General features: G+C 40.4%; 1 protein-coding gene across 1 annotated transcript in view; it reads right to left on the bottom strand.

The window, feature by feature from the left end:
• The window catches only part of LOC116929343 (netrin receptor UNC5C), a 61,339-nt gene extending 37,406 nt beyond the window's left edge, over nt 1-23,933 (bottom strand). Inside the window, exons 1-2 of the mRNA XM_045178562.1 lie at nt 23,780-23,933; nt 18,635-18,716 (exon numbers count right to left, since the gene is read on the bottom strand). The gene's annotated coding sequence lies outside the window, so the exon portion shown is untranslated. The remainder of the gene's footprint in view (nt 1-18,634; nt 18,717-23,779) is intronic.
• Between the last annotated feature and the right edge of the window lie 277 nt (nt 23,934-24,210).

The following is a 24,210-nucleotide window of genomic DNA, read 5'->3' as shown; positions in this document are numbered from 1 at the left end:
TGCGTGCACTGACATTTCCGGGGCCTTATGGGGGATAGGGGGTTGTTTCTTGCCCCAATGTTTCACCCTACTCACCCCCCTCGATTGACGTGAATGAAAAGCTTGGTGGATCGTTTTCCTGCCTGCCATTCAGTTCCCTTTCTTTTTGGAGTGAACTGGAGTGAACGAGACGAGATATCACAACACGCAGAAGGAGAAGGAACATCACTCAGTTGACTTACGTCTTCATCCGGCTGTCTCCTCCTCCTTTTGTTAATGTAAACAACTGTGGTTGTCCCCTCAAAAGTGGCTTAGATCTGCATAACACAACATCAATAACATCTTAGCTTTTTCAAATAAGTAAAAATTTAAAATTAGTCATTTTTTCCATTAATTCGGGAGGAAAGAAATAGAAACCGAACTCTGTTGTGAAAATATGGCGCATTCCTCACAAAATTCTTGCGCAAAAAGAAATAAAACGAAAAAAAGAAAAAAATGTCTTCAAAATGAAAAGTTTAAATTTCAACGTAGATAAAAGAAAACGTCAGTTGCCTGTCACCAGATCCTCAAAGAATCTGGACAATGTCGTCTATTGGCTCTAGCGTGTGCTTCCATGCGACGCTCCAATCGACTCGATTTCACAAAAAGGGAAGAAACTCGAAATGCAAAAGGAAATGACGGTGTCGTCATCCGACGTCTTTGTCATCCGACGTGCATCGAATTCCAATCCATCGAACCCCACAATTGTATCGCTGGATTGAATTTCTTGTTACGCGGTGCCAACTGTCCAATGCAGGCCCCGTTACACTCTGCAAATTCAACGCAGACCGATTCGGTTGAACTCGATGTTGAACAACCACGAGAATAAAAAGTTCAAAGTATCGACTAAAAATATTGACAAACTACTAAAACGGAAAAATATTGAAACTTTATGGGAGACTGAAACGGTAACTTGATTTCAAGTAAAGGACATGCCAGCCATTGTTGCCAAACATTTAATGAAGGAGAAAAGATAGAAAAAGGAAATATGTCAGAGGTGGCAGACACAATCGCTTGCTGATGAGTTTTAACGCCTCAACGTTTTCATCATTGCTCCTGTCTCTTCATGAACACTCGCGTACTTCTCCAGTTACCTTCCCACTGTTTATAGGGTAAAAAAAGAAACACGCCCAATAGGAAATCAAATCGCGTGACTCTGGGAGAAATCTATCTGTTTTGATGCGACCGATATTCTTTTATTTCCCATTTCCCTATTCGTATTCCCACGCCGAATTCACTAGACATCGACATCATATTTCCCTTCATTTTCCCCCTTTTCTAAACTGGTCCAAGTGTTTGTGCGCGCGATGCGGTTTTTTTTCCAGCAGTGACCGACAAAAGGCCATTCCCTATTCAATTCAGTTTTTCCCCCTCTCTGAACAGAAAAGAAAAGAAAATGTATATACCCTCATGTCTTGTTTCGAGGGCTGTGCGCGCGCACAAACACACAAACGCAGTTTAGTTTTTTCTCTCAAAAAAAGTTGACGAGGGTGCCCGCATTTTCCCTCTCGTTTCCTCGGCTGCCACTAACGCATCCATATCTTCCTTCCTTCATTCAAAGGGGAAAAAAGGAAAAAATTATAGACATGAAAAGACTATTGAAAAGAGTCCCTTTTCTTCTGCACCCAGAGACTAACAGAAGTAAAAGGAGAAAGACTTGAGGAGCGGAGAGGGGGATAGATCGTCTACGAAAATAGACAGAGGACATACGATACCAATAACATGCGGAGAAGACGAATATAATCTCTCCTTCCTCCTCTTCGAGTTCCTTTGTAATCTCAATGGCCTGGCCCATCACATACGAAGATATCGCGCAATAAAGTTATTGACGCGTCATTGCTCCATTATAGTTTTCAATCAAATGCAATGATGTAACGGATAATAGGCAAAGAACACAACAAATGCGCGAAAAAAAAGAAAGAAATGAAGTGCACGCACAGTTCATTTAAAAAGTTCTAGCTCTGCAGTCGACAGACGTGGAACGAACTAAATTTCGAATAACGACGAATCATCCGACCGCCGCCATTGCTGCCGTCCTTCCAATTATCTCTGATTTATTTGCATTCCGCAGTGGAAATCTCCTTGACTTGACTGTAACAAGCTCTCAAACCATACAGACATAGTCGCACGCATTCTCCACAAAATCTCACGAAAATTGTGCTGGTCTCGGTTAAAAATTGTAAACTCCAACGTCCTACAAGGAAACCCTTCGATGACGAATGGACACGCCGAGCATTTGACATTTCACAGTCAATCAGTCAAAACGGATTAATGATGTTTTAAATGAGGACTAGACGAATCTATCGAGAGATAGATGGCTACCACCGAGCAGCGCACCTGTGAGAAAAGGGCGCCCTGATTTATATTCACGCAACTGTCAGTTTGAAACCCTCAAAATAGAGTCGCCCAAACGAAGGCAAAGGCGCCGCCACCCTCTAAGGAAAAGGCGAAAGGAGAAAATAAAAGCTCCGTCAGATGAAAGACTTGGTCATTTTTCACGAAACGTAAAAAAAGGGGGAAAATTGAGCATAAAAATAAACAAGTCCACAAGAGGGAAATATCGGATCCAGGTCAACGACCTGTACAGTAAAGATAATGGGCCTATCTTTTTTTATGACATGTACGTTGCACGCGGGACATGGGCAATCCCGTACAACAAGAAATCGATTGAATTGCTTTTGCTGCTGCACCCCAATAATCTTTGGATCCCCTGGTGTGCCTTCAACATCGTCAATTTTTTTGTTAGATGGGACGGGCTGCTGGGCCAAACTTCAACAGCACTAACAATACATTACGCAATACAATACCAGCGGCCGTAGAAAGAGGAATAGAAAAAGCCTAAGCCGAGAATCGATTCGTCAAGAAACATTTCAGCAGCTCTGCATGGATAAGGAAAGAGATCAAATAACGAATACAGAACAGTCGTCATTTCAATATGTCTATCAGGTACTTCGTTTCTGTTACGCCGAATCCATCTTTCTTGTTGCAGTTTGATATAATCCTCCCCATTTTCTGAATATCGTGCTGAACACGCCCTTTCTCGTGCAGCACAAAAGAATGTTCATTTACAATCCAAATGTTGATGTTTTCACTCCCCTTTTTTGCCGTTCCTATCTGTTACTTTTTTATTCAACTGCAATCAACAGACAGTCTAAATATAGTGTGATTGCGTGTTACGAATACCAGCTGATGTGCGGCAGAGTCCGGTTCAAATATGTATGAACATTCACCTTAACATTGGAATGGGACTCCCGTTGTGTTTTGTTCTCTCTCGCCCTCAGCAGTCAATAAATGTTTATGCAATGCCAAACAACTGATGCCCAAAACCATGCAATTTTTCTTTACTTTCTCTATGACGCAGGTTTGTATGATAAAACGCAACTGATAACTAAATATTCCACCAATTTCACAAAAGAAACAAACGAGAGACAGAAACCCCCATACGTTTACAAAACGCAATCACGCGAACACCGTTTTCAAAGGTAAATAACGATCCCCACCCACCTTCCCAATTTAAAAGCTGAATGACCACCAACACGAACTATTTGCTTTTTGCTGCCAGAGAGAGAGAGAGTGTAAGAAAAAGGATAAGACCGTAAGAAACAAACGACAGGTATTTAGCACCTCCTGTTGTCTTCATTCGTAAACTGTCCTAAATATGTCAGCCCAGTTTTTACAATAACAAAGGTTATTCTGCTGTTAAATTCCAGTCCGGCTGACCATACAAGGTTAACTCATTACGCAACATTTGTAATTAAAAAAAAAAAAAAAAGGATCTATAATTGTTTTGCTGGTAGGCATGAGGAAATAAACTAGGCCACTGCTGTTTCTACTGCGTAACTTCGAATGTCTTTCTATTTTCGGTTTAAAAAAAAAAAGACAAAATTAAAATGTTTTCTTTTGCCATGGAACGAAGAAGAGAGCCATTTAAGTCAAACGTTAAAACAAATACCAAAGTGAGTGTGTCTACCCTCATTTTCGTGTTTTCTTTTGTGTGTGTGTGTGTGTTAGGCACCGCACAGAAACAACCCCATCAGCAGGAGGTCTCGCCTGTCGCTCGTTTCTCATGACCGTGAAGGCCAGCACCCCCCCCGCCCTGATGTTGGGATGAATCCGCACAATCAGCTGTTCTACGGCTCCGTCCGCACGACGGATCCCTGGTAATCCATCATCATCGAACTTATCAATTCCTTTTTCAGAGAGAAATTTCAGCATCGTCATCGCTAAAGGGTTGAAAGTTCACGATTTGATGATTAATCAGATTAAAAATCAGTAACCCAACTCTATCAATTCCAAAAATATTTGGAAGGAGGTACAGCGATATCTCCCTCGTTATTCAAATGAATCCAAGAAGATATGCAATGCATTTTTCAATGGCAACAAGGGATCAAAGTGTAATTACGATGTGTCAAACGGATGACGTATTTCGTCCGAATCTATTTCAATGAATTATTTTAAAATTATGAAACGAAAAACGGGGAGCTGGGCAAGTCTTATCGATCGATCAATCAACAAGCTTGAAAAGCTAAAGGCTGCTGCGCTCGGCGGAGAAATGAACGATGGGACCCCTGCGATGGAAGGGTCCATCGAACCAGAACAACCTTTTGACCTCATCGAAGAAGGAGATATTGCAATAAACATTTACCACAACGTGCCCTCTGATTTCTCACGTACTCCTCGACTGTCAACATGAACGACATGAAACCAAGATGTTTCATTTCTTGCCTTTAGTGGATTTATTAGCGCAGGAATTCACAGACATTCTTGTTTTTTTTTTTAAAGTAACAAAATGCAAATGTTGTAATCGATACAAGTTGAGAAAAGGGAAAAGCCTTGGAGTAATAGGAGGCGATGTCATACGGGTCTGATTAGCAAACAAGTTGTGTGTGACGACCAACGTGACGCGAAAAATGGCAAAAAAAAAAAAGCATAAAGAGAAATGGTCGTAGGTTTGTTATGGATGCTAAAATTTTAGAGACTCTTACGTCCGAAACGCGCGAGAAATTCGAACCGCTTCGAGTGTTTCATATCCAACACTTGAAAACACCAATGGAGAGGGACTGAAAAATGATGGTTCATAATAAATCCTTCATATTTTTCCCATTCAAATAAAAACTTAAAAAAAAAAAAAAAAAAAAATCTTAAAAAAATTGGAAATGTACAGTCAACCCCATGTTTGGTGGAATGGATAAGAAAACTTTGAGAAAGAAAAGGGAAAAAGAAATTCATGCCAGACTGCATGGCTCTTCTCTTGCGTTTACACAACACCACGTTGTGTGGATGTGTCGTGCTGGGTTTCTCTCTTTCCCTCTTTGGACCTTATCGTCCCATTTGCATTCCCATGGAATCTCGTAGACCATACGATTTTTTCCCCCTTTAGAAGTAACATGAGATTGTGCATAACTAAAAAGTCCTTTTAAACGTATAGTGTGTCTTTGAAAACTGGGCAATGAATCCGCACATCGACGGACCGTGACGGATTGAACGATCGTTTTAACCGCGACCTTCCGTTATCGGACATGTTACAATCTATGATGAGGATGATGGCCAAATTACATTGAAGAAGAACGAAACGGTGTAAAAAGAGGAAGATTTCCTTTTCGCCATCAACGTACCAAAGTGCATTGAAAAAGAATCGTTGAATTGGTTTCTATTCTACAGCAAATACCTCCATTCGCTGGAGGGTGGAGTCTAATAAAAATCATTGCCGGTCCATCATCGGCGTAATGAAAAAGAATTCCTCGAAAAAATGATTTTAGAAATCGTTCAAAAGATTCAAACAGCGATTTTGAAATATTATATAAAGGCGTTGATACGCGGATAGGGATAAGTGCAGTGACAACCTGTAATCCGCCCGAGATGTTGAATTTAAGATGCTGATTCAGCATCTCTTTTCTACGATGGTCTATCGTCATCTGCACTTTGGCGTTTAACCAACTCCTACCAACTAATGTATCGAAAATTACACGGAAACTACAGCGTCACCGCGTTAAATTCCTTGCAACAAAACACAAAATGAATACAAATAACTTAATCCATTTTGCATTTCCATCTGCGAGCGATTGTGGGACTTGAGATCAGTTTCTTCTAAGTGGCATAACATTCCAGTGAAAGATCACCTGACTAGAGGCAATTTATAGCGTTTTACAGCCGCCTTCCAGCTGGCAATCGATTGCGCAAGTGTCGGGTACTTTAGTGTTTATCTTTGCTTCAGGGTGAAAGAAGTATTATCATCGAAATGAAACATTAGTTTTCTTTCTCCCATCCGCGTCTGCGTTTTGTGTCTTTCGGACAAAAGAACCGGAAAACATTCGAAAATTTATTTCGTATCATTTGTCTACGACGGCAAATGAAGCGACAATGACGACCCGTCGCGACGTCTTACAATTGTTGCGGCAAACTACCCGAGTCGACAGAAGAACAACAAGAAAAGCAAATGGGCAGGCAAGAATGGGATGGTGACGTTGATCCATGACTTCAATTACGATACGCGTCGAGTTTGATCGACTGATCGATAGGCAACCGGAAAAAAACCAAGAAAATGCGATGGCATTGTGAAACAGCTGCTGAAGACCCAAGGGCCCGCATTCAAAAATAGAATAAGAAAGTGGGCGCAAGAGGAATCAAAAATAAATACATAATGAGGAATAAGCACAAAGAAGAAGAAACGAGAGAAACTCAAGAAAGCAACATTTATCTTTGTGTTGAACAAGAGGATACGTTGCATGTAGAAATTGTAAGCAGTCCCTTCACCGATATTTAACTACTTCTGTTTCTAGTGGCTATACGAGTGGCTATTGCAGGAAAACGTGAAACGCGTAGGCCAAAGTCAAGTCAGGCCCCGTGACCGGGATCCAAACTGATACGTGAGTTGAGTTAACGACTGTGAGACAAGAATTTTCATACAAAAAAAAAATATCAAGATTTGATGTAATTGGTAAGCGGCAAGTCGGTCTACGTGATCGATTTCGTTCCACATAACGACGCCTATAAGCTCGAGCATATCCAAAGCGGAATAATCGCGATTTTCGTTTAAGGACCGTGCAATCGTCGTGTAAATGTATCCAGAAATGACATTTCACACCGCCCACCATTCGCCTGTTGAACTTGTGCCAAAATTATCGAATATTCAAAACTCCGTTTGTAACTTAACTTGAAGTCACGTTGATGGTTTCGACTACAGCGGAGATAGAATATAAAAGTAAAGGCCGCGGGATACGATTGTTTGTCACGAACTAGTAACCGAGAAGGGTCGAGGGGGTCTCTCATCTTCTCTCAATGCCCCCACACGGGAAGGGTAGAATGAAGAAGAAAAACCAGCAGGTTCATTAACATTCCGGTTCTCTTGCTCTCCTCCCTCCAACGTGTCTACCCCCTAACCCCCTAAAGATAACGCGGGCTACGTGTTGGTGGTTGAGGGTTTTCATTCCTTTCGGTGGGGATGGAAAAACCCTGCAAGTCTATGATTTGGTTGAAAACATTTTTCATTTTCTTTGAAAGATTAAAATAAAATAAAAAATCGTGGTAGACGCCCTGGCGCCATCTGCAGGGGGGTGGAGTATGGCGGTTCCATTCAAAATCTAACAGACCTGATTATGCGTTTCTAGAGAAAGAATGGAACGAAATCTTCTTGGATACTCGTGGCTGGAAACACATGGACTGGGTTGAGGCGAGGAAAATAGTGAAACGTAACCCGATCTTTTGATTTGCCCCTTTGACCCACCGTCGTTTCGCCCTGAAAAGATGCGGGGGTGCACTGTGTGTCTTGTTGTGTTGTTGTTTAAACACGCAAGTTATTGAAGAAATAAATACACACACAAGTTTGGATAACTATTCAAAACATCTGGCGCGATTGTGCCGAAGGAAAGAGGATCTGTTGCCGACCACGTTGCCTGTAGCCGTCGAACGAAAAAGAAAAAAATTCGGTCCTGTTTTCCACCCTCTAGAAATCAGGTCGTTGACTGAAATCACGATGCAAACGTGTTCATTTTACGTCGTCATTGTCGGTCGATTAAAAAATCCCAATGGCATCAGAGGTGAAGCCGATTGCTACCCAATCGTCGATGATAAGAGCGGCAATGTTTGATTAGTCGATACTCACGACCCAATTTTATCCGCGTCATCACAGATGAGTTTGATGGAAAAAAGTTGGTGGTCCGTTATGTTCAAAACTCATCCTTCGATTTCCTTGTAGTTTAGTCCGCATTTCCTTTTGTCATCTTGTTACGGCTCATTTCTATTTAATCATTGAAATTACAGATAAACACAAAATGAAACTTGAGTAAAAAAGAAAGAAAAGAGACTTGATTAAAACTACTTTCTTCATCTGATGCAATTTGCCTTTTCAGATTTTTTTAATTTGAAAAAAGCAAGAAAAAAGTCAATCGTATTCCTTTATTCTTTGTGCATCTGATTGTCTTTTTCCTAACACAAATCTCCGACTGATTGACTGATTTCCATCTATTTGCATTGGTAATGAACAAACAGACCTCCAATGCAGTTGAGGTTGCACGCAACACTCAGAGGTACGTTTGCTGGTTCAAAAACAAAACAAAACAACTGAATATCTAGAAATATTTTGTTGTTTAAAAAGAAGAAAACAAAAAATCAAATGGTGGCTGAAGGAATTACATGTGGAATTGAATTGAATAATCATTCAAATAAGCCTGGAACAAAACAAGAAAACGAAAACAACTTTTGTGGTTGTTTGTTGTGATCGTCTCTGTTTACACGTTCAGTTTGGGTTGTTGGGTTTGTTCTGTTTGTTTATCGCCACAACTGAAGACGAGAAACGACGACAACTTCAACATAAACGCCAAAAAGATGTTACACAACAAGTGAGAAAATGTTTGTTCTCTTTGGTTTTTTATCTTTCTGAAGGGGACGCCCAAACCAACAAACCGCCCACCGAGTCAATCAGCATTCAATCACTTGCCATCTACTTTTCTTTTATCACAAAAACAGCTCAGACTGGACATTTTTCCGTTTTTCGATAGGTAAAAACAAACAGAAGAAAGTGAAAACAAATCTGTTCTCGTCTGGAATGCAAGTTTGACGTATCCACCTGAGCCATCTTTGCTTTCATTTGCATATGCAAATAGCGAGTTGCATGAATATTGGCTGCTTGTGGTAGCGATAAACTGTAAGGTTATCTGCTTTTTGTTCCCCATCGTGAAAATAAAAAAAGATGGATCCGACAACACGGGTCCAACTCCTTTTCCTAGTTGTATTGAATTTGAACTTTAAACGGAGGGGTGATGATGTATTCACGCCTCCCTTCCTCGCGTTGAAAGACGACAAGAAATCTTTTTCTTTTTTTCCAGTCATGTGCATTTAGGTGACGCAAAACTACAAGAAAAAAGCAGCCGGCCTGTCATTAAAAATCCATTTCGGAAGATTTTGGGGAAAAGTAACAACAAAAGTCGACAATTTCTGTGGACTTTTGTTTCGATGACGAAAGAAAATTCTTTTCATTTTTTGAAAAACTCCCCCACTCAGAAAAGATGACGATAAACGTCGCCGTAAACATTTTCTCCGTTTGTCTGCCCGCCCGTCTGCGCAAGGAGGAGAAAATCGCCGGGCTGGGCAAATTGTCTGGCATGTGGCATCGAGGTGATTTCCAGCGCTCACAGTCAAGAAACAATAAAAATGAGAAAACTGAAAACAAAAGAAAGACGAAAGACTTTGGTCGTTGACGGTGGGCGTCGCAACCCCCTGGCCCATGTAATTTAGCGTCGTTAAACTTGACGAGAAAAAGAAGAACATTTTTCTAAAAGCAAGAGCTAAACTGCACCAAAGCTTTCGGTAAAACATGCCTATGACCACCAAACAACAGACTATGGACTATGGACTATGGACGAAAACAAAATTTCTGTATGAAATAACTTGCACCATTTAGTATTTTTCCCAATTCGTCTCCAATCTTCATTTTCTGTCGTCAGCTGGGGCTCATTGGAAGTTGTTTGACCTCCTCCTTTTACTTATTGTTTGCCCGTCTCCTCCTACCCTTTCACTATTCTTGTATTGTCGATTTTTAGAGCTGGGGGGGATTTTCAAATCTGAAATTTTTAATCATTTCTCGAGGAGCGATTATTCATTTCAACATCGCTGCATCAATAGACCCCCACCCCATTTTTGTTTGCTTTCCTCTTATTATTTCGCTTTCTCTTTTACAATGACCTGCTGTCGCCGAATTTGAAACCAACAATCGTCCACTGGCAAACACATTACACCAAAGGCACGCCCTTCCCTCATTTGCGTCTTTATTCCCTTTTATTATCCTCAATGAATGTCTCGGCAAGAAGAAATGACAGAGACATATCACTTAAAAACGCCATCAACTAAATTCTAGAAAATGAAGCTCTTATGAATATGACGTTCATCCGGTGAGTAATGAAAGAGACGCGACTCAGGTGACCCTGGTAAAAAGAAAAGAGACGCAAAGACAAAAGAACGCCGGCGTATACCGCAATTTCTTTTGGGTTTTCCCACCATGGGGCATAACAACAATGCGACTGCCATCAAGATGAAATAAACAACAACAACAACAACAACAACTACGTTCATAATAAACAGAGGGAAAATGAGATTGCATCAACTTTTCAAGACCGGAAATTCTGATGATCCCCTACTATTTTTTTTTTCGGACTTTGGAATAACAAGCTAACGAATATTTTCGCCATACGTTCCCTTTCCTCCGATAAAAATCACATCCCACCCTTTTGGCAAAGAAGTTTTCGATACTTATCGCAAATTAAGAAGAGAATGGTGGGGACTTGCAGTGTAAAAGTGTTCAAATGCTACCCTGATGTTTGTAATGAGATTATCTACTCTACCGTCAGATCATTATTTAAGTTGAAAGTCAAGCCACGCCCGTAATACACGCTCATCAACTTAGCTCAATGACCAAACAATTAAAAGTCGCTTGTTTTCCTTGAAGTTAGGGCAACTAGAAGCAATGATGGGAAATACCAAAATCAACTGGTGGCTGGCAGAAATTTTAATCGAAAAGGTAAAAAACGACCAGAGTCTTCCAAGATGAATGCACCTTAATGAACCACCCAACGTTTCAGCGACTTTTGTTGGATGGTTCGTTTGTCGGTGTCGAGAGTTCGGTGCTTATGCCACGAGTTTTTTTAACCTGCCTTACGCCGAGCACACGATGGGATATTTCATTTGAACGCGCTCGAGGCAAGATGCATTTTGCCCTTAGCGCACCTGTAATTAGAAGCCGTCAAGAGCTCTACAGAATGGAGAAAGGTCAAAACATATATACTGGCAAACTCTTTAAATTTCTCTCGTGGAAAATAACAAGTAAAGAGTTTCTGAGGTGCGTTGCCCATGGCCCCGTTTCGCCGAAGCCATGGCCACGTTGAATTCATTTTTCGACATTTGCATGAAACATCATAAAGAAAAGCCTAGCCCTTTTACCTCTCTCCCCAGAATGTGTGGAATAGCATTATCTGAAACGACTTATACAGCTGCTGACAGGCCCAAACACCTTTGAAAAATGATTCAAAACTCGCAAATTTTGTTAGGGTTGAACGACCGAAAGTGGACAAGACGCAGTGATATAATTGGTCGAATTTTGTTGACTTGAGTCCAGGAAAAAGAACGCAAAACATATGATGGATCTGTGTTTCGCGAAAGGATGGCGTGTGCAACAGCATTTGCCTTTGATTTTTTTGGTCCATCTCAGGGCGAACAGCGAATGGCCAACAGAGATACGTGATGGAGACGGGCACGACAGATTGATCATCTCCTGGACTGGCGATCTTTTTAGAACATCGCCTGAAAAAAAGGCTAACTACAAGGAGAAAAGCGGCTAGACAGAAAATATTCACCGACACCAGAATTCAAAACGGAACGGTAAGTTTCGTCTACAGGAATTGCGCGAATAGACAACACTAACTTGTATTGTTTTCTAAATTTGTTTCCTACTTGCACGCGCATGATAACAAGTTCAAGGCGACGTCGAAACATCCATCGAATTTCGTCTCAGATGAATTAATCTCTTCGCTCTACAAGAGACGTGATTGCATTAATGAGAAGAAAAGAGAGCCAACATTTCTGGTTCAACTATCATCAAAATGCCTTCGATTCACCGCACCCTGACAAGGAAAGTTATTCCTTCTTTTCCCAGTTTACACATAAGAAACAAAGTGACAACGAAAAATCATTGTCACTTTATTTCTGAGATTTTTTTTTTTTTAAATGAAGACGTTGGAAAACGTGACCGGCTCTTAGTCCCTTTTTTTTTGTTCAGCCCCAAATTTTTCCTTAAAAGCGTCAACGAGCTGGAACACACACATCGACCTGGCATGCAAATAGGAGGATTCCTTACAAAGTCTAACCGCACCCGTGCGCGGTCATTGATTAATCGCTTTTCACCATCGCCTTTGCTGTACTGTTTCCACGTCTTCTTTATTTTTAAAATTTTTATTTCTTAACCAGTCAAACGCATCTCTTTTACACATTTTAATTCCAACGTGTGTTTCCCGATTCAAGTCGCATCCCCCCGACAAAAAAAAAGAATCGACCAATAAACCGGCCATTGCTTAGCCGATGGAGCTGCGCATCTTTTTCTATCCGTTCGTTTTCAGAGCGCACTACAGTTGCTATCGCAACCGATACAAAGTCAAGTTCAAAGTCATGTATGTAACTCTTTGAACTCTCCAATCAGCCGATTACGCGCATATTTTCCTTGTTTCTTACTTTCTCATTTCTTTCAAAATTCCTTTTTATAGCGTCGTGCATTAAGATGCACCATAGTTTATTTCCCTTGTCTTCTGCTTTTTTTTTGTGTCTTTTTATTTCTTAGTTATTCAGAAGTTTCTTGTAACAGACAAAAGGGAGAAAAAAAAAGTAGAATCAAGGACAACAGAACTAGAGGGACAACACGATGAATAGAATGAAGGACGATGCCATCCATTCATGCAAAGATGCAAAGCCTTTTATGTTTTCGTGTGTTTGGCGGACCATTGTGTTGGGTACTCGGCAGTGCGTGATGTGCGCACGAGGAAAGAGAAGAATCGCCTTTTCATCAGTACCGTACGTTTACATGATTGCCGTCTCTACAGAGAATGGAAGAGACAAACCCTTTTTTGTCCAATATTTTACGTTCACGCTCCAGTTGCTCTTTTGTCACGATCGTTCTTTCTCCCTTTTTCTTGACATTCAAAGATTGGAGCATCAAAGATGAAAACACGGTCCAGCTTTCAATGCCAGATTGACGAATCACTACACGACCGCACGTATCCATTCGCCTAGTCTCTTTTGTCTCATCGACGTCCCTTATTTACACGTTAGTTGGTGAATAAACGAGACGGAAATTATGTAATGTAAAACAAAAAGAAGTCAACTGATCAAATCGATAATTTCAAATATCTGAACAGCAACCAACTGTAAAATTAGTGACAAACAGGTGATGGCACATATTGCCTGATAACAATAAAAATTCGTTACCGAATTCAATCGTCCGTAAAATGAACAGACTTTCGAGTGTCAACACGATCGATACGTCAAATGTTTGCCGGGTACACATGAACTATCAGACAGCAAAAATGTCTGGAAGCTCAACCTTTCAGACTGTCGTAATGACGCAGGGCAAATGTAAAACAAAAATCGGAAGAAACCTTTTTCTTTCTTCTTCTTCTTCTTCTTTGAAAGAAAGTGACAGTAAATGGCCCCGGAAACACGCTGGAGTAGAAATCTGATGGAACATTTCTTCCGCGAAGAAGGAAGTGAGGGAAAATGAGAAAGAAAAATGCGCGTGTTAAGAACACGAAAAAAAAGTAGTAGTGCACCAGACATTGCGAGAGATTCCACTCAAAGTAAGAGCGGAACGCAATGTCACAGTAGAACAAGCAACGCTATAACACGGCAAGTAAAAAGAAGGGTAAAAAAAAAATGAACCCCAATACGAGGGAAAGTCCAGTGATCCTTAAAAGGGTCGCGTTATGCCATTCTGCAAAGAAATTCCAACGGCATCCGCCTGCACAAGTCACAGCTAAAAGGGTGCCTAATATTTGAGTCACGCTACTTTAAACGGTTCGGTCTAATTGATCGTGAAATTAAACTTTGAAACACAGGAAACATTAATGAACGAGTAATTGCAAGAGAAGCAAAACAACAAGTTCATCAAAGACCGACGTCAGTGGACAATGGCGTTGAATTGGGATCGGGTGACAATTGTTCATTCCCCTCAAAAGCCCTCCCTATTTACCTCATTTACTTTGGTCATTTGATGCTCTACAAACAAGGAAATAAAAACGTTCTTTCATCAAGAAGAGAGAAGAGTGAATCAATATCAGTGGACGTGGGGGGCTGTTCACCTATGGGGAATGGCACTCATCAAACAAACGGCCAAAACGTGCACGATGTAATCGACGATTGAATTATGAAACAAAATGAAAATTCATTTCTGTTACGAAATCGTACAGCTACAAGGACATGGCATCTGGTAGATGCAAAATAGAAGAGATAGAAGTAGAAGAAAACAGAAAGATTTGAGAAAATATTGGCCTATGACATCGAACTTTCGACAAATCTCACGATTGACTAAACATCACGACAATTGGATTTTAGGCTGTAATAATGGAACTTTTTTTAATATTCCAGATCGATTCTGGAATTTTTAAAAACGCCATAATGGGACGAATATTCATTAAACGAGTTTTCCTCTCTATCAAGCTGTATCTCTTTTAGTCACTGGTTCGCCAGCTGGACAATGTTTGAGCGACACATGTTCAAAAGAAAAAGCAAAAACTTCCTTTTCCTTCGCTGACAAACATTTTGTTTGTCTACTTCAAATTTGAATAAAATATTTGGTGCGTCTGCCTGTGAATTTTTGTTTTTAATGACTCCATAGCGGGAAGAATTTGATAACGTTCAGCGGTTTGATATGCAAAGGAAATTAAACAAACTAAAACTGAAAGAAAAACAAAAATCTTATCCACAAAAACAGAAAAATGAACCGTGCTGCTAGCGAGTCTGAGGTGACCAATGTCATTCAGAATATTCTTCCCTTTCTCGTCTACTGGCCGTCAGTATTTTACATTATACTATGCACCACACTAGGCATCAGGGCTAGGCGACAGTTTATCTGTAGACAGTTGTAAAAGCCTTTGGGTTGGAAGTGGAAGGCACTAAAGGCCACAGATGCAGGAAAATGTACACAAGAGATGGATGAGTGCATGCCTGGATGGATAGAAGAAGAAAAAAGACTTGTGAGCGTTCCAGAATTGGGCAAGATGGCTATCAGCAGCAGCGGAGGACAACCCATACGTATGGAAGCCTCTATAACTTGCCCGAGAATCGCTTGCTCTTAAAAGCTTTTTCCCCATTTTCTTGTCTTCTCGTTTTGATTCTTCTCCCCCCCCAACATCTTCCACCAGAATACCGGCCTCTTTTTGTTTTTATTGACAAGACGCCAGGACGGATATATGGTAGACAGGAGGCACCGGTCCTAACTCCGCACTATCCCACTCGTCTTCTTCTTTTGTCTTTGCCCTTTTTACTTCCTATCCTCTATGTATCCATCCTACTCTTTTGAACTTGATTTCTATACGACATGCGGATGTTAACGCCACCACTGGAAAGTGACTGTCTGATGACTCCGGGCACCATCACGAATCCAATCAAAACCATGGGATGAGAACCTCTAACAGAAGCCAAAAAAAGCCAAAACGCACAGAGGGATAGTGGTGACTGGTGATAGCCATCAGCAAGTTTTAAACAAAACAAAAAGATTCGCTGCAATTTACGAAAACTTGGGCGTCGCTATTTGACTTCGCCGTTGCCTCCTCAGTCCACTAAACGACTTTTTTTTTTAATATAATCTTCATACCGAGAAACAAGGGCCCCAGACTGATCTCTACCTCAATTTTTAATGCGAATTTCATGTCATACCTTCTAGTAAAATGGTGGGGTGCGGGAAAGGACAGGTACGGCATTCATGCAACGGCAAAACACAGTGGAATTCATCCGGACAAAAGCCCACGCGAGATTCTAAAATCCTCAAGATTCTTTTTTAAAAGGGGGCTACATAAAAGCGATTACAAAAAATTCGTAAGGATATCTGTTCAAAATTCTCATGCCCAACTGGAAAAGAGAAAATAAAAACGAAGGAGGGATATTGGAAGAAAAAAGGGAATATGTTTCGAAAAATGATTTGGGTTCCACTAAAAAAAATTTGGTATTGATAAGCTGAACGTCGTTAAGTATCGGAATCAAGCCACATAACTGGATTAGTTGGTGTCTCTCATCATTCAAAGAATGACATGGAAAAAAAAAAAATGAAAATATCCACAACAGATTCAAAGCTTATCAGTGGTTCGAGTTTACCTCCCGCGAGGACAAGCAGCAATGACCAAGAAAGGCTGCGCCCATGCCTCTTGTTCTCTGCCCAGCTGCGCTCGATGCATTAAAGTCTTTTGATGGTTCCATCTACGGAAACCCTCACCGCCAACCAACCGATATGATATAATGACGCTGACATACTTTGGCTTTAAACACTAAAAGCCCACATATGTCTTAGAAGATGACCATCATTTGGACATGTCAATAAAAAAATTTCCACTGAAAACTAGAAGGAAAATTTTTTTAATGGAAAACTAAACTGGAAAACTGGTTTGTACCTTCTACTCAAATTAATTTTTTTCTTCTAAAAGTTTAATCGAGATTCCTTAAAGGTAACAAAGGGGGGGAAAGGACAATTTTCCAGAGCAAGAAGTCATGAGATGGCGGTAGAGGAACAATCGAACGCATAGTCAATGCTTGTTGACTTTGCCGAGGATTTCAAAACTCAGTTTACGAATATTTCAAACATTACGTAGAAAAGCGCACAGGTGAGAATAAACGACTGCCATCTCTTTAAATAACAAAAAACGAAGAAATGTTGGTTGTCAGAGGTATAGCCTTTTCCACGCAATTAACAAAAACAGTGTTGATAACATAATTGGAAATAAGCTTCAATGAAAAGAGTCTCTCATTTATTTCCCGACTGAAGTTTGATTCAATACTCTTTTTCCCATCTTAATGCATTAAATTCCATGATATTACCCAGTCGCCGGTTGTTTTTTTCCAATAAAAAAATTCTACTCATTCAAAGAGAAAAAAGAAAAACGCCAGAAAGAAAAACACCATCGTCTACCGCCCACAAAATGTTTGAATGCAACAAAGAGCCAGCAAGCACTTTGCAGTCGAAATTCATGGCCAACAACTTGCGCGTCTGTGTATACACACACGCATATAATATATTGGAAAGAAAGAAGGGGAAAGAAGAAGATAACGAGACACTGGCGCAGCTAAAAGCTTTTTTTTTTTTCCTCTTCTCCCATTCTTTTTAATATTTCGAAGAGTCGGGGCCGCGTGACACAACCATTGAATTTAGTCAAAGAAAAAGGCCCCGGTCTCAAACGGACCCCCGAATTCTCTCCTCACTAAATGGTCGCTTCGTTTCATCATAAATAAATAAAAAAGGATGAAAAAAAAAATGGAAAAGAAAAAATTGAAATCATTGAAAATATTTTTGAAGAAAAAAGGAGATGCAACGTGCAGCGCAACAGCTGGTGCATCGAACGATAATCGTATTTTTTTTTTTTTTTGAGAGGGAAGAAAACAGGACGAAAGCCACTCGAGTTCGAAAAGGGCAAAACACATACAGCGGACATGTTGCAAGGGGGAAAAGAAGATGAAGTCGTTTTCTATCGCATCATCCCCAAAATGGAATTCAAGAAGGAGAAGAGACCAGAAGGAATCAAAACCCAAAAATGTTGAGATGCGAGGGGGGAATCTCCGATAAAATAAATAACAAGTCGCGCATAAATCAACAAGCGAACGCACAGCTGAGGCGATTGAATAGCACAAAAGATGCGGTTGTAAATTTAGGTGGACTTTTATTACAAAAAGGCTTCTCCTTTTTTTTTTTTTTTGATTTACAGAAATAAAATATATTTACCTGAAAAAAGAATTCAATATTATTATTCTATGTGTTGGCTGGAATTACGCACGGTGTAGTGGTCAGCTTCGCTCTGACCCCGGACGGGAATGAAAAACGTGAAAATAAAAGCCAACACCTTCTACGAGACTCGTGAGGCACTTTTACGTAAACAACGAAACAAGAAAAGAAAGTTGATTCAGTTAAATTAGGTTGGAAACCCTTTCGAAAAAAAAAAAAAAAAAATCCAGTTCATTCCCCGTTTTTTTCCTCGAAAAAGAAAATTTCATTTAAACCCGCTACGAAAAAAGATCTTGTTCCAAAAGAGGATTTTCAAATGATCGCGCTAAATGCTGTCGGTAGATACAACCCCCTTTGTTTGCCTACTGTTTTTGTTCCTCTTCCCATGGGCCCCAGATTGTTTCAGTTCACCTGAGCTTCTGAAAATGCAAAAGACGGGATCTCTTTGGCTCCCCCTTTTCCTTCTACCAAGAATAGCCGCAACCATTGAAGTGCCCCCTTTCGCTCATCCCCGATGGACAATTAACATTTGGGGCTGATAACTGACGAGTCGTCGTCTACCGACAGACGGCACCCGGGCGACAATTCGGCGGTGTCTACAAATTCACCGCCAACGTACTTGCAAATAGAGCACGTAAAGACAAAAAAGCCACCTACCTTGTTTGGTGACTCCAGTGCCTAACAGGCAGCTATCTAAACGTCGATCCGTCGGTGTTTGGATTTCATTTACGAGTACCATCTGTTGAAAGAAAAATATCACGTTAGGGTTTTCCCGAATTGTTGAACACCATTTGCCATCTATTTTTGACAGCTGACATTTAAAATAAAAAGAGCAAATGAGAACAATTTTCGCAAGTGTTTATCATTTTCGATGGCAAATGAAAAAGCAGGGAAACTCATGAAAGGATTCCGATTGATAATGGTGGGAATTTGTGTGTTCAAAAGTTTGTTTTCTCCTTTCAAGTGGGGGGTTTGAACAACAGAAGACGAAGCGACGTCGGCTGTGCAAACAGACGTCGAATTGGACGTCAACCCTGAGCAAATGGCCTTTAACAAAGGAAAAACATATCAAATAAAAGCTCGTCGTTGTAGGCAGAAGGACTCTCCTGAAGAAAAACCTTTTCGAGTGTGAGGCAAATGAGCCGTTTAGACGTCCATTTGCGGGACGAGAAAAGTGGCGGCGTCTATGATTTCTCCTCGTCAAAAAAGAAAGGCGGTTTCTTTGACAAAGTCACGCGATCGTCTTACGAAAATTGGAAGGAGCTCCTGAATTTGATAGTTTCAACGTTGACGACTTCCTTCTCTGCGACGCGCAAAGTGGTCTGGTAAAAAACGAACACGCAAGAATAATAGAACCTTCTCGGCCGGAAGTTTGAATAATTTTACTCATTCGGCATAACTGGAGAAAATAAGCTGTCTAACTTCATTCTGTCTCGCAGGAGAAGCGCTACGCGAAGAGTTGTTTTAAAATTCAAGAGTGTGTCTATGATGGGGAGATGCACTTCCATCTCACACCCTTGCGCCATAGTTCATTATAACATAACTGTAGCCCATTGTTGTTGTTTTTGTTGCGGCAGGGATTTATCGCAGCTTTTAGTGAGAGGAAATGGAGCAGTGGAATACAGACACACTCACAAAAAAAAAAGGCAAATAAAAAAGATGGAGAGAAAGAAGGAAAAGAAAAAGCGAATGGCGGCCAGTAGTACTAACATGTCACAATACACTCACAGCTCGGATCTAGCTCCTATTTCTCCATCTCCAGGAGGATTTACGAGTCGACAGAACCCACCATCTTCTCATTTCTCTTCTACTTTTTCTCTCGTTCTTTAACGGGAATGTGCATAGCCACATGGAAAACTCAAAGCTTCGTTATATATTCTTTCTTCTTTTTTTTACTTTCACGCACGTGTTTCTGTTTGTCTATTCCGGTGCTTTCAAACGCGTCGTAAAGTTCCTATATGTCCGGATGCTTTAATAGATGCCCACCCTCTCTTCGTTCTTTCCCCATTCACTCCAAAAAGACCTTTGAAATAACCAAACAAGCTGTGAATATCTATTCGTATTGAAACTGCCTCTCTTTTTCTTGCTCCAGCTGAGCCTAACGTGAATCGGGGATATTTTCCGTGCATTTAAATCAATCGAAATTGTTGTGCCACTTCAACGCCTATGTCTGCGTGGCAACGTGACTGTAAAGAATGGTCCGAAAATGCAGACAATTGAAAAATAAACGATAAAAAAAAACGCAGGGAAAAGGAATTTTCGATTATTCAACATTCCCCGGAGAAAATGGAAACAAAGATTACATTAAAAGGAAGCAAGGATGGGAGAAAATTGTTTCAAGAAAAACGTGGGTGTTGCTTTCCTTTGTCGGGAATCAAATTGAAGAAAAGAAATAGACTTTACTATCTTCTTTCCCATTCGAATGTCTGAAATTTCGATCGAGTGCGTTCAACGCGATCCATTTATGGGTGTACATCTCGCACGCACACCCATTTTATTTACAAAATTACTTTACACGATATTCAATAGAAAATAGTTAGCTCGGTCTATCAGGGACAACACGAAGGAATCCAAAAACGAGTAAAAATATTTGCTAGGCACTATCATTCCCGCATAATTTGTTCGACATTGTACAGCCCCTCAAGGAGTTTCCGTTCACAGACTTTGAACATCAGTTGCACTTTGACGACTCTCTCTCAAATTTCAAACAAAATTCGTTTTCCTCTCCCCGTACATAATAATTTGCCTCCATAAAACAAAAAATTCAGTCCCGAAAGGTGTCACACGAAAACAACAACCGAAATTTTGTAATCTAATCCTTTAATGGTAATTCAAAAAGACTGATCCATATTAAAAGTGACAAATACTCGCTTACGCAACGATCATGGCGACGTGAACCGCCAAGCTAATCAACGAATAATTTGGAAGGGACGGGAGATAAAGGAGCCAATGAGTCAACAGACCCAGATCATGTATGCAAACAAAGAAAAAGAATTGGACATCTGTTATAACCCACACAAAAAAAAACGATGGCGTACAACATTAACGCACACAAAATAGACAGTGCGTGAACAAAACAAAAAATAATAATCATAATAATAATAATATTCGAAAGTTGACATGATGGGCGTCGACCACCCAACTATTCCACCAGCTCCCCCATCTTTCTTCCTTCACCAACATGGTCGAAAAAGGAAGCTGCCCTTAACCATGGCTGGAGAACGTTGCCCACCTCTATCATACGATATTTCCCACTGTGGTTTTTTTTTATAACTCTAATTTACGACCTTTTTCGGACACGAGAGGTAAAAAAGGACGCCTCCCCACAAGCAGCAACAAGAATGGATGTATAGAACCGAAAATTTTAAATGTGGCAAGTCTCGAATTCCCCCCCTCTGTAGGGCTGAAACATGGTGAAATCCGCAGGTTGCGGCGCACGCGAGCTACCACTGGAAGTGGAATAAAAGAATTTTCCCCAAAAAATCACGATGATGTACTACCAATTCTAGTAATCAAAAACAATGTGGAAACTCGCTTCGCTTTTTATTAATTTTATTGCTTGACCCAGATTGTCTCCACTACTTGTATTTTCCTACAAATGCCATCTGACGAGTGTCCGTCGATAGTATGTGGAAACCCGAAGCGTATCCGTGTGTGTTATCCGATCCGCACGTGACAAACACACACATCTCGTCAAGATTGATTGTCCATCATCATCGCAATCACGTAAGGCTGGGGCGACCGGTAGTCGTGAAATCCGATCATTCGTGCAGGCTAAATCAATACTGCTGGTCTGTTTTACTATTTATGGCCAGCTAGCCTGGAAATAGATTACCCAAATAATTTTCAGCATTGACTATTTCCTTTCCATTATTCAATCAGCCTGATTCAATTACTCTTTCTAATACCGGAATAGACGTTAGTCTGATAACAGAAGAGACAAGATAACGAAGAAGAAATGCAATCCATAAGTGAAAACCCTAGACCAACTACACGTTTAATGGGAAACATTAGCGAATTTAGGAATTTTTAAAGAACGATCGGACAGTGGCGAAATCTTGAACGTTATTTATTCCTATTCTGTACCTCGTGAATCGACCCCTCCCTAAGTCTGAATCGTTTGGAGCTCATTGGTAGCAACCCGAACATTTGAAAGTAAGTCGACTTGAAGAATTAACAAGATAGAATAACAAGGGCTAGATTAAACTACAAAAACATCCAGCAGTCTGTTGGAATGATGGATGGCGGATACGGGGAAAGGCAGCACTTTTCTTTCAATTGCTATAGTGGCAAAATGCAATATGATGAAGTAGGTTCGTGTACTACAACGTCCTTTTTTTCAAAATCAATCCATCACAAACTCAAACGACCATCGCTATGCAAGGTGCTTTTTGTAGACCTGACGCAACGATGACGGATTTTGTGTTCGCGCTCCATTGAATAGGCAAGTCAGTATTTTCATCAGAACAATTGTACAGTCAAAACAGTGTCAGACGCAGAAGAGTCGAATCCTACGAAGAATTGTGGAACACGCGAACGACTAATGCCCGTTTCTGTTAGCTTTACACACCCAAAACAATGGCTGACTTTACTTACTGATGAGACCGCAAACAGATGGCTCGTTTAGACGTCAGAACTTGGCACCCAAGAGAGAGTTCTTTCAAACAGGGAAAAGAACGCGAAATAGAGAAAAAGAAAAGATGTCTAGCTTATTTAGGCAAAGATAACAAACCTCGACTAACTAAATAATACATACGCTTATTTACTTAGACGAATCAACGTGGTGGTCAATCGGGGTGGTGTACGCAGTACTCAACGAAGCGGCTGGATCAACAATTTCCTCTTGATTCGATCGTGCGATTGAGAGAGAGCGAAAAATATTAAAAATGTGACTATACTACAGTCGTGTATATCAGGAAGCCCTATCCGAAATGAGTCATAAACACTTGTCAGTATTTGACGGCCTTTCGATTTGATGAAGAAAATTCCAACGGCAAACGACCCTCCCCGATTGGCCATCAGACAATTGATGGGAAATCCACAGAGATAACAATCAAATACGGCCGGGATAAAAAAATTTGGGCTAGTGACTCATCGTCGCAGAAGAATAAACAAATGAAAGCTAGAATGCATTGAATTCTAGAAATGTTGCCACCAGGTGTCTAAAAACCATTTAATTTTGTTAAAATCAGATGCTAACAATTGTTCTCAAAACAGAAAATACGTTACAAAGGGTTGTCAAGTGGCGATCTTTACGAACAAAAACAAGTACGTAAAAACGAATTGGATTTCCCACGTCATGTGATTGTTTAATCAAAGTGAAACAAAAGAATTATTCAACCAGAAAATTCAAAAACTTTTCTACCACAAAAAGTATTTCAAAACCTAAAACCGTTAAAAGGTTTAAAGAGTTGGAGAAAGATAACCAGACGGCCTGATGTTTTTTTGCTTCTTTCCCAGATTCAACAGCACGAGGCAACCCATCCTTCTCAGAATGAACAACACGAGGCAACCCACTCTTTCCCCCGAGAAAAATAAAAGTGTTGACTATATCTCGACCAAGTATAAGTACCACAACTTATACCTGATGTTCAAATTACACCCATAGAATTTGGAGCTTACGAAATGGATAAAAAAACTCAAACCCAAAAGCTTCAACGACAATGCAAAACCCAAGTTCCTAAGACGAGAAAACATCAAGGGATACAGACATCGAACGATTGTTCTCTGATGGCCAGAAACAATTCATTTATACCCAACAACTTTTTAAAAACATACAATATGTTAAATATCTATACTTACTCATATGAAGATCTGCTGCCAGCCTCGTATCTGCTCAAAATGAAGTTTAGAGTAGAAACAAAAGTTGAAATTGCGTGGTACCACTTGTTGAATAAGGATGGTACCGATTTGAACGTATGCACATCGAATGATCAATATGGCAGATTTTCCCGCTACTAATGATGATTGATGACTATGAAGCCGCCAGGTTCCCTCCAATGTCCTTTGTTGCCACATATGGCAAATTTGCAGTTTGGCAATTTGAATGCTGTTACGTAATTTATATCATTCACAATCGTGCTAATAATTTCCGTATCAATTTTAAGTAGGAAATAATTGCGTAGGTTCAACGTTATATTTTCATCTCTCCATTTTTACCCAAATGTGCAATTTTTGGTCACCACCAGAGGATTTATCGTTGGAGCGAGGTTATTCAACATCAATACATGTGA

Source organism: Daphnia magna, linkage group LG8, assembly GCF_020631705.1.
Source record: "Daphnia magna isolate NIES linkage group LG8, ASM2063170v1.1, whole genome shotgun sequence".
Lineage (NCBI taxonomy): Eukaryota > Metazoa > Arthropoda > Branchiopoda > Diplostraca > Daphniidae > Daphnia > Daphnia magna.
The sequence above is the reverse complement of the archived record's forward strand: the minus strand, read 5'-3'. Positions and strand labels throughout refer to the sequence as shown.